Source organism: Monodon monoceros, unplaced genomic scaffold, assembly GCF_005190385.1.
Source record: "Monodon monoceros isolate NGI ecotype Baffin Bay Population unplaced genomic scaffold, NGI_Narwhal_1 Super_Scaffold_18, whole genome shotgun sequence".
NCBI lineage: Eukaryota > Metazoa > Chordata > Mammalia > Artiodactyla > Monodontidae > Monodon > Monodon monoceros.
The window spans coordinates 10215247-10231424 of NW_021703774.1; the positions used below are offsets into that span (position 1 = coordinate 10215247).

General features: G+C 32.5%; 1 pseudogene; it reads right to left on the reverse strand.

Annotated features, from left to right (window-relative positions):
- Positions 1–14820: 14820 nt before the first annotated feature.
- LOC114899759 lies at positions 14821–15182 on the reverse strand (annotated as a pseudogene).
- Positions 15183–16178: the final 996 nt, after the last annotated feature.

Below are 16178 nucleotides of genomic sequence, written 5' to 3' on the forward strand. Positions count from 1 at the left end.
CTTAGCATAATGTCCTTGAGGTTCATCCATATGGTTACATGTGCCAGAATTTCCTACCTTTTTAAGGTTGAATAATATTCTGTATATATATACTAGATTTAGTTTATTCATTCATCTATTAATGGGCACTTGTGTTTCCTCTTTTAACTAGAGAATAGGGTATATTGCTGGTATGAAAATGACTGTTCAAACATCTGTTTGAGTCCCTGCTTTCAATTATTTTGAGTATCTACATCCAGTAGTGAAATTGTTGAATCAAATAGTAATTCTATGTGTACTTTTTTTGGGAACCATCATTCTATTTTCCATGGTGACTACACCATTTGACATTTCTACCAGCAATGCACATGGGCTCAAGTTTCTTCATATCCTTACCAACACTTGTTATTTTCTGGGGGGTTTTTTTTGTCTGATTTTTTGTTTGTTTGTTTTGATAGCCTTCATAATGGGTATGTTGAACTGTCTCTTTGTGATTTTGATTAACATTTCCTTAATGATTAGTGTTGTTAAGCTTATTTTAATGTATTTATTGTCCATTTTAATGTCTTCTTTGGAGAAATGTCTATTCAAGTACTTTGTCTGTATTTAAACTGGTTGTTAGTTTTGTTGTTGAATTACAAGAGTTCTTTATATATTCTGGATACTAATCCCTCATCAGATATCTGATTTTCAATTTTCTCCCTTTCCATGGTTTGCCTTTTCATTCTGTTAATATTTCCCTCGATGCACAAAAGTTTTTAATTTTGAAAGACTAATTGATCTATTTTTTCTTTTGTTGCCTGTGCTTTTGGGGTCATATTTAAGAAATCATTGCCAAATTTACATCATGAAGCTTTTCCACTATATTTTCTTCTAAGAGCTTTATGTTCTGAACTTTGATACATACTGAGTTAACATTTACATATGGTGTAAATAAGGGTCCAAATTTTTCTTTTGCAGATATATATCTAGTTTCCCTAACACTATTTGTTGAAAAAAAATCCTTTCCCCATTGAATGGTCTTGGCAACCTAGTCCAAATTCTTTGACCATATACGTGAGGGTTTACTTCTGTGCTATTTTTGTTTGTTTTGTTTTGGGTTTTGCGGTACATGGGCCCCTCACTGTTGTGGCCTCTCCCATTGAGGAGCACAGGCTCCGGACACACAGGTTCAGCGGCCATGGCTCATGGGTCCAGCCACTCCGCAGCATTTGGGATCCTCCTGGACCAGGGCAGGAACCCGTGTCCCCGCATCGGCAGGTGGACTCTCAACCACTGCGCCACCAGGGAAGCCCTGGGCTATTTTTTTTTATTGGTGTATATGTCTGTCTTTATGACAGTGCCACATTCTTTTGATTACAATACATTTGTAGTAAGTTTTGAAATCATAAATTGTGAGACCTCAAAGTTTATTCTTCTTTTAAAAAATTGTTTTGACTAGAAATCAATGTTTAAGACATAAATAGTTTAAAAGAAAAGAAATGGAGAAACAGAAATAGATATACATGGAACATTCACTAAGATAGACTATATTCTGGGCCATAAACAAAACCTTAACAATTTTAAATAACTGAAATCATGTAAAGTATATTCTCTGGCCTACAGAGAAGTAAAATCAAACTAATCTATGCCCACAAATTGGTGACTTAGGTAAGATAGACACATTCTTTGAAAGAAACTTTGAAAGATTACTCATGAAGAAATATTCAACCTGAATAGCCCTATATCTATTAGGGCAAGTGAATCCATAGTCAGAACCTTACAACATAAGGTTGTAAGTCTCGTGTGGCTTGCCTTGCAAACCCTACCAGTAATTTAAGAAAGAAATACCATCAATTCTGCACAAATTCTTGTAGACTAAAGGAAAATATTCTAACTCGGTTATAAGGTTAACATTACACTGATGTCAAATGTGGAAAAGGATATTTTAAGGAAAATAAATGACAGAGCATCTTCTGGACAGAGATGCAAAAAGAGAAAAATCAATACAATATTAGAAAAGCAAAGCTGACAATATACGTAAGGAATAATATGCCATGGTCACATAAGATTTATGCTGGGAATGCAAAGCTGTTTTTACATTCAAATGTCAATCAATGTAATTCACATATTAACATAATAAAGAAGAAAAACATTATGATCCTCTCACTAGAAGTAGAAATAGCATTTGATAGAATTCAAAATTTAGTCATGATTTTAAAAAACCTCATAGAGCTAGAATCGAAAGGAATATTCATCTTACTGAAGATGTCTACAACTATCATCACAAGTATTGAAGAGAACTGAATGCTTTTCCACCCGGATTGGGAACAAAAAAAGATGTCTGCCATTATCATCCTATTTAACATAATACTATTTCTATATTTGCAAACATATTGATTACCTACAAAAAAGCAATCTAAAATAATCTAAAAATTTAATAGAACTCAATATGTGAATTTAGCCATTTATCAAATATAATGGCACTATACAAAAATTGATTATATTTGTATATAACAGCAATGAACAATAGTAATTAAAAATTTTGAGAAGTGCCATTAACAGTACCACCTAAAACATGAAATACTTAGGTTTAAACACAGCAAAATATGTGAAGCATTTATGTATTTAAAATTGTAAAATGCTGATGAAATAAAGAAATAAATACAGAAATTTACTGTGTTTTTGGATTAGTAGACTTAATTTCTGTAAGTTGTCAGCTTTCCTTAAAGTGACCAATTCAGTCAGTTTCAAAGAAAATCACAGGATATTTTTTTTAGAACTTGATAGATTCATTAAAAAATGTGTACAGAAAAGCAAAATAACTGGAAGAGCCAACACAATTTTTGAAATATGAGAAAAGTTTTGGAGGACTCTTAATGCCTAATGTCAAGACTTACTTAAAGCTATAATAATTGAGTGGTTTTAGAAAGAGAAAAAAAACATACAAAATGATGGAGCAGAATAGAGGCTAAATATAAACCCATACATACATGACCCAGTGTTTTTCTAAAGGGGTGTGAAGTCAATTCAACAAAAATAGAATATAGTTTTCAATAAATGATACTAGAACAATTGGACATCCATAAGAAAAAAATAAACCTCTATCCTTCTACCCACTATATACAATAATTAACTCAATATGGATTCTAGCCCTTAATGTGAAACCAAAAACTATAAAACTCAAAATGAAAATCATGGAAAAAAATCTTTATGGCTTCTGGCTAGGTGAAATTTTCTTATATGCACCCTAAAAACTATGATCCATAAAGGAAGAAAATCATAAATTATGAATATCTAATTTATCAAAACAAGGAATGTTTGCTCTTTGAAAACCACTCTTAGTAGAATAAAAAAAAATATGCCACACTCTTGGAAAATATATTCACAAAATTATATATATATGTGTATATATATATATATACACATATATATAATTTTTTATCTGAATACATTTTATTTTACTTTTGTTCTTAAAAGATAGCTGGATACATATTCTGATTTATCATTGTATTTTTCATCACTGTACAGATGTTTTATTGTCTTCTGGCTTATAGTGTTTCTGATGATAAACTCTTCTTTTTTTTTTTCAAATTATGTATTTCATAAAGGACTATGACCAAGATATAACAAAAACTCTAAAAAAATATTAAAAGAATAAATAAAGGTGCCAAATTATTTGAGAAGATATTTTACAATTACAGATATATAGATGACAAATAATCACATGGAAATATGTTTAACATTGTTAGTCATTACGGAAATTAATGTTTAAACCACAACGGGGTACCACTCTATAACTTTTAGAATGACTATTATCAAGAAAATTGACTACACCGTATATACTATTCAGAGTTACAGAAACTTTTTCATATTGCTGGTAGGAATGCAAAAGTGTTCTAGTCATTTTGGAAAACTTTTAGCAGTGTCTTATAAGGTTAAACTTACCATATAATACCATACACTTATCATATGATCCAGTTACCCTATTCCTATTTATCTTAGGGAAAAGAAAACTTATGTTCACATAAAATCTGAATATGGATGTTTATGGTAGCTTTATTCATAATAGCCAAACTTTGGAAATAGTCCAAATATTTCTCATTTAGGAAAGAATAAACTGTTATACATCCATACAATGGAATAATACTCAAAAATAAACTGTGAATGCACCCAACAATGTTGATTCCTCTCAAATCCATTGGATGAAAATGATTTACTCAAAGGCAACAGCATATGATTTTATTTAGATGATTTTCTTGGAAAAAAAAAACAAAAAGCTGTAGGGACAGAAAATAAATAAATCTTACAGGAGCCCATAGCCCCATGCATCTAGACTATTTATGACCTCAAGATATCTCGAAGTTCAAGATCTCCCAACTTTCAGAAATGTAAATAAGAAGATAACAATCCAGGTTCTCTAGCACCTTGGACCTTAACCTAGGGACCTAGACTGGTTGTAACCATTTGGCATTTTATAGAGATAATATAAGCTTTATTGTACTTCCAAATCAGAGAAATTTAATTTAAAAATGGCTATCAGTCTAATTCTCATGGTATATGAAGTATTCCAGAAAGTTAGGGCTTTTTACAGGAACACTGATGAAACCAGGGATGTTTTATTTCTCCAAAGCCTTTAAAATAAGAAAAAGAAAAATAGAATGAATTTAGAAATAAACAAGATATGTAGAAAAATTTCAATTTTAGAGAATAACTCACTTCTTAACCCATGGAGCAAACAAGAATTCAGAGGAGGAAAAATATAATGCTTGTCTTGAATGAAAATGAAGATACAACATATAATAACTTTTGGAGTTCAGCTCTAAGTGCTTATTTTAGAAGAAAAAAATAATTAAATTGTAAGCTATTTTAAGAAGCTATAAAATATGGGCAAATGAAACATTAAATAAATGGAGAGCAAATAATAGAGAGCAGAAATTAATAAAGTAGATAACAGAAAAGTAATAAAATAATTGATAAAACCTTAACAAGGCTAATCAAGAAAAGAAGAAAGCCAACTTACTGATGTATGAAATGAGTTTGGAATTTATTACTACATATTTTGTAAAAATTTTTTAAAAACTGGCAAGATAAAAGGAAAGAATTAATACCAAATATCCCAAATATCCTTCATTAACAAAATGCCTTCTGGGCTTTCACTGCCATGGCCCAGGTTCAATCCCTGGTTGGGGAACTGAAGTCTGACAAGAGGTGAGGCTAAAAAACAACAAACAAGGCCAAATTTTTAACATATAAGTAGATTGAATATTGCAACATATAAAATGGATAATACAATACATATTATGAAGTGGAGTTGATTTTATAAATGCAAGGTTGGATTAAAACTCAAAGTATTTCACAATAGAAACAGATTTAAGGTGATGTTTACATGACCATCTTAAAAGATGCATAAAAACATTTGACACCTATCCTCAATAAATATGTTCAACAAACAAGTACTATAAGGGAACTTCCTCAATATAATATGTAGTGTTGTTTTAAAATTTGGGTAGCAGATACTAAGAAGAAGCTATTATAGCCTGAAATAAAATGGACACATATATTGTGTTATGGAAAGCTTTTGATAAAATGATTTCTACAATAATAGAAAGCACACCAAGCACAATGGAGTCTACAATCTGTAGGGAAGATGGTTTCAAAAGAACCAAAATATTGTCTGTCGACTTTCTGTGTTGTTTTTAGGAAGACACTGGAGGAAAGAGAGAACTTTATGCATTCGTTGGATGCATGAAAGAGAGTGATAGTCTTGAAATGTTGGAGAAGGTAACTGCATCTAGATTTCAAACAGTAGGAGATAAAACTGGAATGGGCATTGAGTGGCAAAATCACTTTATAATTTTTCAGTCACAGGAACTCTGTCCTGCTGCAAGGATCAAATTAAAGATGTTGCATTCTCAGTAAGTCTTTGGTTTCAGATGTCTTAAAGTTCACATTCAGTTTATATAAGGAGGCTTAAAAGCAAAGAAGAAAAGAAACAAAGCATGTATAAGAACTCTGGATTCCAAAGAGCACTTGGTGTTGTTATTAAAATATGGGACTAATTAAAGCAAGTATCAAATGTTTCTTTAAGAAAATATGTTGATGAAGTAACCATAAGTAAGCCTTGGAAAGTTTTTTTTTTGTTAACTTTAAAATATTTATTAATTTAAAATATCAATAATGAAATAACTTGCTAAAATGAATATTTTATGTAAAAGAACTATTATATATTCTAAAAACAAAAACCCTAAAAAGAAAAAAGCCTTTTTTTTTACAGTTTTAGTTTAACAGCATTTTGAGATACAATTAACATATAAAATTCACCATTTTAAACTGTACACTTCAGTGGTTTAGTATATTTAAAGATGGTGTCCAGTCATCACCACGTTTTACTTTTAAAACATTTCATCACTCAAAAAAAACCCTCTATACTTAGTTACTCCCTATTACCCTTCCCCCAGAATTTGGAAAACACTGAAGTTCTTTCTGTCTCTAGAGATCTGGCTGTTCTGGGCATTTTATATAAAGTGAATCATGCAGCGTATGGGTATTTTGCAACTGGCTTCTTTCACTTATCATAATGTTTTCAAATGTTTAAAGAATCTCTGTTCTTCATTATTATTGCTAAATAGTATTACATTGTATGGGTATATCACATTTTACTTATTCATGAGATGATAAACATTTGAGTTTCTTATACTGCCTATTATCAATGATTCCACTAAGTACATGCCTGCATACGTTTTTGTGAGGATAAATGTTTTCCCTTCACTTGGGCATACACCTAGGGGTGAAATTGCTGAGTCATATGATATCTTATGTTTTGCCTTTTGAAGAACTGCCGAACTGTTTTATAAAGCAGCTGCACCATTTTACATTCCCCCAGCAATGTATGAGAGTCTCAATTTTTACCAACATCTGTTATTATCTTTTTGCTTGTAGCCATCCTAGTGGATGTAAAGCAGTAGCTCATTGTGGTTTTGTTTTGCATCTCCTTAATGCATATCCTCTTTGGAGGACTTCTGTTTATATCCTTTGTCTAGTTTTAATTGGTCTATTTGTCTTGATTATTGACCTGTGAGAGGTATTTACATATTTTAGATGCACAGGTCTTGTCAGATATGTGGTTTGCAAATATTTTCTCCTGTCTTTGAGCTATCTTTCCACTTCCTTAATGATGTCCTTTAAAGTATGAAAGCTTTTAATTTTGATGCAAATTATTTAATTAATTTGTCATTTGGACTTCTGGCCTCAGATCTAAGAAACTATTGCTTAACGTAGGGTAGTGCAAATGGACTCTTACGTTTTTCTTTAAGACTTTTGTAATTTTAGGTGTTATATTTTAGTGTTTGCTTCAGTTTTAGTTATTTTTTACATGGTGTGAGGGAGTTCAATTTATTCTTTTGCATTTCGATATCCAATTAACGCAGAAACAATTTGTTGAAAGGGCTACTCTTTCCCCTTTAGATTATTTTTACATCCTCGTTGAAAATGAATCTATCGTAAATAAATGTAAGAATTTATTTCTGGACTGTCAATTCTATTCCAATGATCTATATGTCTATAGTTGTGCCAGTACCACACTATCTTACTTAATGAAACTTTGTAGTAAGTTTTGAAAATGAGTCATTCATTTTTTTTTTTTTCTTTGAAGATTATTTTGACTATTCTGGGTAACTTGAATATCCATAAATAATTTTGGATCAGCTTGCTGATTTAGGCAACTGGGATTTTGTTAAGGATTGCCTAGAATCTGTAAATATATTTGGGGATTCTTGACATTTTAACAATATTAAGTCTTTCAATTCATGAACATGGGATGTCTTTCCATTTATTCAGGTCTGTAATTTCTGGCAAAGGTAATTTTTAGTTTACAGTGTATGCATCTTGCATGTCCTTTGTAGACTACATTCCTAAGTATTTTATTCTTTTAGATGCTGCTGCTAATAATTTTTTCTTAATTTCATTTTTAATTCTTTATTGCTTATGCATAGATATATACTTGAGTTCTATATACTGACTTTGTATTTTATAAATTTGCTCAACTCACATCTTGGTTCTCATAGTATTTCATTGTATTCTCTGGGATTTTCTGTGAACAAAAGCATGTCAACTGCAAATAGAGATAGTTTTACTTTTTCCTTTACAATCTGTATGACTTTTGTTTCACTTTCTAATCTGATTTTTCTGGTTAGAATTGCCACTAAAATATACAGTAGAAGTGACAAGAACAGAAATCCTTGTCTTGTTCCTAATCTCAGGGTGGAAAGCAATAAGTTTTTCCTCATTAATTATGATGCTAGCTGTGAGTCTTTTTATAGATGGTCTATATCAGATTGAGGAAATTCTCTTCAATTCATATTGTATTGAGTTTTATTTTTAATCATGAAGAAGTGTTGGACTTTTTCAAGTCTTTTGTTCTAATCTATTAAGCTGATCATACATTTTCCTTTATGGTATATTACATTGATTGATTTTCAAATAGTGAACTCCTTAAATTCCTAGGAAAAAAACCCACATATTTGTCTTTATACACTATGTCAGACAGTCAACATAGATTTATAATTATTGTTTTAGCCAGTTTTCTTTTAAATAAGAGAATAAAAGGGTTACAAAATACATTTATACTATTGTCTGTATTTATCCATGTAGTTACTGTTATTTAAGCAATCTTTATTTCTTCATGTAGATTTGTGTCACTGTTTAGTAACCTTTAATTTCAGCCTGAAGAACTTCCTGAGTATTTCTTGTAGGACAGGGCTGCTAGCAACAAATTTTATCCGTTTTATTTATCTTGGAATGTCTTAATAACTCCATTATTTTTTGAAGTGTTTTGCTAGATATACAATATCTTGTTGAAAATCTTTTTCTTAACCACATTTCAAGGATCCCATTTTCTTGTCTTCTGACCTCCATGGTTTCTGAAGAGCAGTCAAATGTTAATCTTACTGAAGATCCCTTGTATGTGATAAATTGTTTGTCTTTCACTGTTTTCAAGATTTTCTTTGACTTTTGTCAGCTTCGCTATAATGTATCTAGGTGTGGATCTTTTTTGTGTTTATTCTTCTTGGAGTCGCTGAGCTTCTTGGAAATGTAGATTAATTTTCATTCTTACTTCAAATGATTTTCTACCTTTTTCACTTTCTTCTCTCATTCTCTGGCTTCCTTTGTGCATATGCTGATTTGGTCACCAGGGTCCCACAGTCACTGAGGCTCTATTTTTCTCCTTTCATTTTCCTTCTGTTCATGAGAATGGATAATCTATAGTGACATTTCTTTAAGTACACTGATTCTTCTTCTAGCTCAAATCTATTGTTGAGCTTTTCTAATATTGTTATTACACGTATTCTACCTTTTACTTTCAGAATGAACTTCCATTTGGTGCTTTTACATTATTTCTCTTTGTTGGTGTTAAATATTTGATGAGACATAATTGTCATTTGTCCTTTATTTAACCCAGTTTCTTTTAGTTCTTTAAATATACATATACAGCTGATTTAAAAGTTTTGTTCATTAGTTCTAATATCTGGTCCTGCTCAGAGATATATTTTTCTGGCTAATTTTTTCCCAAGTTGTTGCATACTTTTGTATTTATTTCCATGTCTCATAATTTTTTGTTGAAAAGTTGGCTTTTTACGTGGTACATTGTAACAAAGATTGGGTTTACCAAGGTCCTCATTCTTCCATTCCAGAATTTAGTCATTAGGAAGATTTTGACTTCCAGAATTCTCAAACATCTTTGCCTCCTTGTAATTGGCCCATTTAGGAAATAACTGCGCACGATTTACAGCTCTCCAAAAGAATATCGTCCTTAGATGTTGATAGAAGAGTTCCTCTCAGAAAACAGATCCAGGATCTAATTGAAGAACTTTTTCCTCTGCCAGGTTGGAGTCTCCATTTTTCCTGTGCAGTAGGATTACATCTTTGCTACCAACGAGTGACTATTGTGTCCTCATTCTTCTCTTATCTAGTCTGAGTATTAATTGTGATTTTTCAGTCTCCGCTCTATGATGGTTTGGATAGAGGTAGGGTAATTTGCTTGACTTGTAGTTTATGGACTATGAAAACATGAAGAAACACATCTGTACCTGATAGAGAAAACTGTCACACAGAGACCCTGAACTTGCAGGTAGAAAAGGGATGTAGCTTCAGGCCTTCTCTCTTGGGAAGGGGCTAAGTGTATCATATCCCTTGAAAAAAGAAAAAATGAATGTAAACAAATTTCTTCTGGCCAGAGGTTGGACTGTGGCGAGGATTGCTAAGTGTTAGCCAAAACACATTCCCCTTTCTTATTAGTATGAAGGTTTCTGGGAAGTAATTGCTTAGCTTTTTTCAAAAAGCTACATTTCAAGCACCCCCCCACACCTCACCTCAGCCTCATACCACCAACCTCTCTATCTTCTTACAATAAGTATGGTCATGTTACTTGTTATTACCAATAAAATGGAAGCAGATATTTTGTGTTACTTCCAGGACAAGGCTATAAAAAACAGAATTTCTTCTTCCTCAATTTATTTCCCATTTCACTATATGGTTTAAGAGGTTTCTGAGACTCTAGGTTTGGTGGTGATAGAAAATGGAAGGAAGCTGGGTCTCTGAATCAAAATGTGGAAGAGAGACGCCCCCTAACATAAATACCCTTCTTGAACTGTCAGAGTGAGATAAACTTCTATGTGTTTGAGCCATTAGTTTTTTGTGGTATATTTGTTATAGAAATTGAGCTTGCTATCATTAAATCTTTCTTTATTATACCTGCTGGAACACATGAGTAAATAAAAGACAACTTTTTTGAATGGGGGATAAATCCATGTTTTACCATATCTCCTCGTTTCTGCATATTCAGAAACCTATCCAACCTATGTATGAATATATATTGGACACCCGTTTTTATAAGTGGTTACGATTTCTACATTTCCATATGTAAGGGTGATATCTAGTAACAGCAAGAAACAGTTACATGACCATTGTAAGGGCACATTTTTTTCCCTCTAGCAGTCATTTTAATAAATACATCCACTAAATAATATTGGCATTATCCAACTTATTTGTGATATCCTTGTTACCTAAATTGCATTATATAAAGACGAAAGTGTGACTACACACACACACAAAAGGAAACATGAGCATTATTTTGAATGTATGTCTGTATCCATTACCATGATTTGTTAAGCCAAATGTAAAATGATATCATCAGTAACTGAAGTCATGTCTTTATGACAGTAGACAAGCAATTAGATGAATTCTGGGTTTGTGTCTATCTAATCTATAAGTCATAGCATATACTACTTAACTTTTAAATATAAATGTGGAATTATTCAATCTAAAATCTACATTTTCTTTTTTCAAGTGTTATGTTTATAACATAAAGTGTTGAAAAGGGCATGGTATGGTCCTAAAAATGGAAATGTATTGAAAATTGTGTAGATAAAAATGAATAAGCTTATAATTTTAGTTGTTTATTGTTCAGCTAAAGGATATTCTTCCTCTTGGCAGAATCAGGAAAATACACAGCAGCTCAGGATCCACTAAATAAAATTTCTTTGATTGTATATGTTCATGTATAATTTTCTATTTATGCGTAGTCAATATTTTGAAAAAAAAGGTTAAAGGAAAAATAGTGATGATGCCTTGTTATATTTTAGGAAATATTTAAATGAAAATGCTATATTTTCATAATTTAGTATTTTGCCCCAAATTGCTTATGATCGTATGCTTTTATCAATATTACATCTTAAAGTTTCATCTTGATTGCTAACCTATAGCATTTGATTTTTCATATTTTATAAATGTATATATATATATATATTTCCCTCTGAGGATATGTCTTAATTATGTAGATGATATATAGAAAGGCCGTTTGTCATCAAGACTAGCTACTTCCAGTTAACACTGATATCAATTTTTGTTTGCCATTCTCTGTTCCCTTATATCATTCCACTACATACATGACTGAACCTAGCACTTTATAAAATGTCAGAATCTCTTGGGGTAGAGCATGTATTTATTATAAGGTAAGCAAGTATATATCAATTTGTCTCCTATCTCCATTATACAACAGAAGTTACTGTACTTTGGTCAAGGTCACCTGTGATGTCCACTTTTCACATTAAATGGACATATCAGGTCACCACACTAAACTATCAGCACTTTTAGCAACAGTTCACATCTTCTTGCTTATTGAAACACTCTCTGTACTCAGCACCTAAGCTTTCATTTCACCCGTATCCAAGGATTTTTCTTTCTTCTGGACTTTGGATTCCCTGTATACTCTTCCTCAGATAGGAAGACACTTTTTCAGCTGTAATCCATGGTTATTACCTTGGAGCCCTGTTGATATGGTGGTTAAGGTATGAGGCAAGAGAAGTGTTCTATAGTCTGCTGATTAAATCTAAGCCTTTTAGTGAGCTTGTGTCTCGGGATTACGACCATTGTAAGTGCTTCTCTAATGGTAGTATAGTTTTTCTTCACTCTGCTCCCTATTCAATTTCCTGGCTACATCATTTCCAATCTACTTTCTTGAATTGCTAAGCCCTGTAAAGCGTTGCCTTCCTCCCTCCCCTGCTGTCTCACCTAAGGTGAGACAGGAAGTAGGAGGTAGCTGGAGTGGAGAGGAATTCCCTTTCCTCTGGTGGAATTAGGTTCCAGAATTGTGCTCTAGTGAAATATTTATACCTCGAATAATGAAGTGGACTCTGGGTGTATTTCACAAGGATCTCTTCCCTTCCCTCTGCCATAGCCACAAAGTGATCTTAGGAATCCTCACCCAAAACATTGGTGTAAAAGCATGAAGGGATTTGAGATGGGGCTCAGCAGTTTCTCAGTCTTACATTAGTGGACACTCAGCCTGCAGCAATTCATCAAAATTATCGTTCAAGTGTTCTATCATTTTATGGCTCCAGTGCCTACTGCTCCATGCTAGTACATTTTGGTTGCTGTATATCTCCTGGTGTGCCTTTCTCTGTAGATGTTAGAGTGGTCACTTACATTACAACCTGATTCTCAAATGAGAACAATAAGTCATTAATTTTCAATTTGTCCCACTTCCTCTTGTTGTAAGGATGGAAGTGAAAACTTCTAAGGTCTTCAGCTATTAGATCTAAAATCAGTAGTGTGGCTTTAAGATAGTTTGTGGAACACGTCAATCCTTCTAACTTAGATTTTCCTCAATACACTTTCCCCTTGTGTCTTGAAATGAACGAATTCTTTTCATCTTTCAGGTATCAACTTTAAATCTCACTACAGTATGCAGGTCTCCTTGTTATTCTATCTAAAACAACTCCTTCACTCTCATCTTTATCTGTTACAACATTCTTTCAGCACTTGTGGAAAGCTTGAATGCTTTTTTAAAAATTCTGTATTCTCTTGTAGAATAAAAATTGTTGAGGGGAAGAACTATGCCTAGGTCTTTTCACCCTCCTATTTTCAATATTTAGTATAATTTGTTACTTAATATTTTATGAGTAAATAAATGTCTTATTTACACAAATGTATTTTTTCATAGAATAAATAATTCACATTATTTATTAAAATATATAAGACCAGTCTATGTGTTCAGATATCTTTTAGATGGTTTTTAATGAAGTTGTGACTATTTTCATGAAAATATTCAGGAAACATTGATGAAATACTTGAAATTATTTATAATCAACTTTATTTTTGTCTGAAAACCAAAGGTTTTCAAATATTTTTTGGAAGCCTCTTGTATGTACTATGATACCTCAGCACCTAGCACTTATTTAAAAAATGGCCTTCCCTCATCAGAGATAATACAATTATCTCATTATTTCTCTCTTCTTAAATTCTTAATCTTAATATTTACGACATGTAGTATAAGTATCTGCTATAAGTAATTTTTTTAGAATACATTTATTTCCTGGCTCTCACTTTGATTTTACCCAGATTAGAGAAATAGGTTATTACTATTTTTTGCCATGAATCCTTTATTTTTTTTGAAATATAGTTGATGTACAGAATTATATAAGTTACAGGTGTATAACAGAGTGATGTCACAATTTTTAAGTTTATACTTTATTTATAGTTATTATAAATATGGGCTATATTCCCTGTGTTGTACAATATATCCTTGTAGCTTATTTTATACATAATAGTTTGTACCTCTTAATCCATTACCCCTATCTAGCCCCTCCTCCCACTAGTTTGTTCTCTATATCTGTGAGTCTGCTTCTTTTTGGTTATATTAACTAGTTTTTTGTATTTTGTAGATTCCGCATATAAGTAGCGGCATACAGCATTTGTCTTTCTCTGTCTGACTTATTTTATTGATACTTAGCATAATGCCCTCCAAGTCCATCCAGTTGTTGCAAATGGCAAAATTTCATTGTTTTTTTATAGCTGAATAGTAGTCCATTGTATGGAATATATCTTTATCCATTCATCTGTTGATGGACGCTTAGGTTGATTCCGAATCTTGACAGTTGTAAATAATGCTGCTTTGAACACTGAGGTACATGTATCTTTCCAAATTTGTGTTTTTGTTTTTTTCAGATATATACTCGAGTGGAATTCCTGGGTCATATGGTAGTTCTATCATTAGGTTATTATTATTTTTAATTTTATACAATATAACTTGAGCAAGCATCTGTCTAAGATTTTGGATTTGCCATAAATAGGCTCAAAGTGCCATTAAATAACTTTATATAATAACAAAAAAAAGAAATACTTTCATATAGTTATTCATCTCTGATGAATTACCAGACAACAGTATGGAGTGGAGCCCCCAGCCAACTCATAATGTCATGTCAACTGAGCAATAAATAAATTTAAATTGTTTTAAGCTTGTGAGAATTTAGGGTTACTTGGTTTTGTTTTGTTTGTTTTTCTGGGGGAGGCAGGAGTTGCTTTTTATTGACCTGGTCGTGGGTTCTGCAGTCGGGCGCCTTTGGGTTTAAGAGCATTCTGCTGCTTCCTTTCTTCTTCCTGCAACTTCTGCTGCCTGAGCTGCCATGCTTGTAATCCAGCATCCATTTCCTGTGACAGCAGTACAACTCGTCTTGCAACTTTTTACCTTTGGCCTTTTCTTCGAAGCTGGCCTTTCATTGGAGGAGGCCATCCCCGTAAGACCAGTCTGGGAGCTCCGCAAGGAGCCTGTAGCCAGAGGGGTTAGCAGCAAGGCCCTGCTGGACTCACCATAGACTGCTCACTAGACCTGTGACGCCACAGTGCAGCCTCCAGCCACTAGAGAGCAGTAAACGCAAAGCAGCCATGCTGAGGCACAGGAAGGGTTGCTTGGTTTTACAGCAAAATCAAGCTTTACTAGACTGATACAACAGGATTCCAAAGGAAAAATAGCACTTAACCTTACATTTAACATTTGTGATATACCAGTAAACAATTTTTTTTTTCATTTTTATAATTGTTGCTTCCTTGGCTGTTTTATTGGAACCCACTTAACGATTGTCAATTTATTTATACAGTTGAATAACCCTGCCATAAACAATACATAATTTTAAACATGAGAACATGTCATGATTAAGGATTGGGATTAAAACATATTGAGGAATTTACAGCAATTCACACAGGACTAATGGAATATCGAGGACATGGCCACCTGAATGATATAAACTATACTTCTTTTTATACATTATTCTTTTTCTTTTTCAAATATCTTTTTTTTGGCCACGTGGCTTGTGGGATGTTAGTTCCCTGACCAGGGATGGAACCCAGGTCCCCTGCAGTGGAAGTGCAGAGTCCTAACCACTGGACCACCAGGGAGGTCCCTTTACTGTTTACATTATTCTTTTACACACTTTAGAATTTTAAGTTCCATGAGGCCTATATCCCCTTTTTAAAGGAATTGACTAGGTAGTATTAACTGTATTATAATTTCAGGGACAACAATTATTAGAATTTTTTAGTGAAATTATGATAAGAACTGTAATTTCCAATAAATACATAGTAATTGTCTTTTTTCTTAACAAAAATCATGTAAAAAAACATTCACTAAATTTATACAGACTTTTATACAGTCACACACATTTGCCAAGGGGAATAAAAAACAGTTTAAAATTATTTGATTTAAAAGCTTCTTTGAGTTATTTCCATTGTGCCTAAATTTTCAGATGGACATGCACAAATTAAATGACAGGATGTTTGGTTTGCTTAATATTAACTCTGAATGAATGTTTCCGAATGGTTCTGAGTAAATTATATTTTCCACGTAATGGCCTGATAATAAGTGAAGTGCTTTTTACCCCAGTCTT